The sequence below is a fragment of the Ochotona princeps genome, chromosome 2 (genome assembly GCF_030435755.1).
Source record: "Ochotona princeps isolate mOchPri1 chromosome 2, mOchPri1.hap1, whole genome shotgun sequence".
NCBI classification, from domain to species: Eukaryota; Metazoa; Chordata; class Mammalia; order Lagomorpha; family Ochotonidae; genus Ochotona; species Ochotona princeps.
The window spans coordinates 10,081,718-10,084,705 of record NC_080833.1 but is presented as its reverse complement, the minus strand read 5'-3'; positions in this window follow the sequence as shown (position 1 = coordinate 10,084,705).

The window sequence follows — 2,988 nt, the reverse complement described above, 5'->3', positions numbered from 1 at the left end:
AGCCGTTGTGGCCATTTGGGGAGTGAAACAGTGGATGGAACATCAGAAAGGGAACAGGTGGGATCAGACTGGCCACTCATACAGGATGCTGATGCCGCAGGTGGCAGCTTTAGTTTCTGTACCATAACACCAGCCCCTACAAGCAAGTTTTTTTTTTTCTTTCTCTGCAAAATAAGGACAGAAACAGTGCCCACCTCTGGGGACCTAATGAGAACTAAGTGAGACAGTGCAGGTGGATCGCAGGGAATGGGGCCTGGCTTATAGCAAGCACTTTCCACTGCTTTCATGTTGGTCAGTTTCATGTTGGTCACCTGCACACCTCCAGTCAAGGTGGGTACCTGCATAGGAAGGTGGGCTGAGGGCAGGATGAGTAAATGGGCAGCCCCACTCAGGCTGCACCTGTCTGGGTGGGGAGCCCTGCCTGACTCTGAAGGTCTCGGGGCCTCTTGGGTCCCGTACGGGGGTAATTCTAGGTCCACGAGGGCTGTTTATGTCACAGTAAATGCTGCCACTGGCTGAGTCTCCCTGAAGAATCTTCCTCCTGAGCACCCAGTCACCTTGAGCAGGAAGACCTCTGAGTTGGGACAGGAAGTCAGGGAAGGATGTGTCACTTTAGATGGGTGACTAAAGGTCAGGGTGCTGTCCCCACCTACCTTTTGCCACACCCTGCCCACAGGCCTCTGCCTGTGTCCCAAGCTTTGGGGCATCGTGTGTGGAAACAGACTTGTGCGTGTATCACCCTGAGGGCCGGGCGGCACTCCATGCAGAGCCTTCCCTACAGCACGGAATCTGCCGACGCGGCGTTCACTCACCACTGGAGCTCATTTGCTGGGCGAAGGTTTGCTGAGCGGTTCCTGCACGCCAGCAGCATTTTCTGCAAAGCACCCCTGATCTCTCTGTCTTCAGGTGGCTTGTACAAGGGCATGTAACACATGCGTACAAATGGGATTCTACAAGTCACATGGATTCTCACATCACACAGTGCCTGTAGCCTCCGGCACCCAGTCTGACACAAAGCACTTACCATCATGTGTCTCCTACACACAGGCACAGCCATACACACACCCCGGCGCCCCTCCGCACAGCCCTGTGCACACCACACGCTCTGCCTTCCCAGCTGCAGCTTCCCTGGCTGAACCGCATGGAATGGTAATAACAGCTGAGACCTAACGACCACTTTCTGTAGTCCCAGCCTGTGTGGTTTACATGCATGACCTTATTTGATCTTCACAGTGATTCTCTCCATTCTTCCTTGAAGATTCATTTTCCTTTATTGGTGAAGCAGAGTTACAGACAGAAAGGGAGAGACAGAAATCATCTGATGGTTCACTCCCTAAAATGGCGTCAATGGCCAGGGCTGAACCAAACTGAAGCCAGGAGCCAGGAACTCCATCCTGGTCTCCCACAGGGGTGGCAGGGGCCCAAGTATTTGAGCCACGGCTTTGGCTTCCTCAGGTGAATTAGCACAGAGTGGATCAAAAGTGGAGCAGCTGGGACTTGAACTGGTGATGTTGCTGATGCAGGTGGCAATTTCACCTGCGCCCTTGGTTTCTGTATCTTCCCAGTGAGCAGAGTGAGGAACAACTTGTCCAAAAGACTCGTTGGCAGGCTGCACAGCCTGTGTCCCAAACCACGGGGAAGCGCCCGTACTCCCACGCAGTCCCCTTCCCATTGGCTCCTACATTGGCACACACATTCCCACATCTGCGTGGCAGTCATGCATACCCTCAGGTACCAGTCCTCCCCGGATCATACTCACGCACAGCCTCCCACACAGCGGCACTCATTCTCACGGACCGGACCGCTCACGCATTCTCCCATCCTCCTGATCAAAGGCACTCATTAACCCCGACACCTGTAATTAATCCTTCCTCTCTCCCTGCAGGGGAGATGTCTGGACCCGCTTCCCAGGGGCAGGCGCCAAGGCCTGGATGTCCACAGCCAGCAGTGAGGACCCTAGACCCCAGGCAGTGTACCTGAGCAGGCCCCTGGGAGTGGAGAGGAAGACCGGGTCGGTGAGGAGATGGGCACGGGAGCCACTGCTGTTCCTCCTTTGCTGGCCAAATGGTGATTGGGCAACAGGTAGCCGTGGGTGGCCGGGCAGGTCTGTGAGAGGGCATTTCCCGTTTGTTTCACTGACACGAGCCACTTCCTTTTAAATGAGCTCATGTCGGAGGAAGCTCGGGGAGAGGCCACCGCAGGGGCAAGTGAGAGGAAGGTGTCCCCAAAACCATTTGACAGTGCCCTCTGGGGTCACTGTGCCAGGCTCAGGCACGGGGGGGGGGTGGCTCTGTAGGGCAGCCCCCTGTTCAAGTCTCACCCCAATGTGGAACAGTGGCTGAAATAGACCCGCTCCTATCACCTGTGCGTTGTGCAGCCTTTGGGCATGTTAGAGCCTTTGGGCATGTTGGAGCCTCAGTTTTCCTGTTCTGTAAAAGGGGCCAGTGCTATTTGTCCCTCAGATAACAAGGTGCATGTTAGTGCGACCCACCAGAGTGGCTGCTCACAGATCCCAGAAGGCTTAGCGATCTTTGGCCCAACGATTCCGTGCATCCCGTGGGGGTCCCAGGAAAGGTCTAGAAGTCTGGATCTATTGTGGGGGCTTCTCTCCTAGGGCTGCTCCTAAGGAGACCCCAGTCTATTCCAACCCAATCTGAGAAAAAGTTCAGGCTAGAGGGGCAAAGGGCGAGCGAGCGCCTGGTCCACTGGCTCCCTGCAAAAGCCTTCACTGCTCACAGGAGCCCGAGGCTAGCCCGGGAGGGGGCGGCTAGCACTTCCAGGCGTTTCAAGTTCAGGTGGGTCTAGGGGTGTCCCGAGATCCAACAGTCCACCCCCAGCTCCCCTCCACGCCCCTCCCTGTGCCAGCCCGGCCTCTTTAAAGACATTCCTGAGGGCGTGGCTTCGGTGACGTCGGCGCGGGGCATGAATGAACAGGAGCGGGTTCTCACCCAACTTCCATTAAGGACTCGGGGCAGGAGGGGCGGGAGT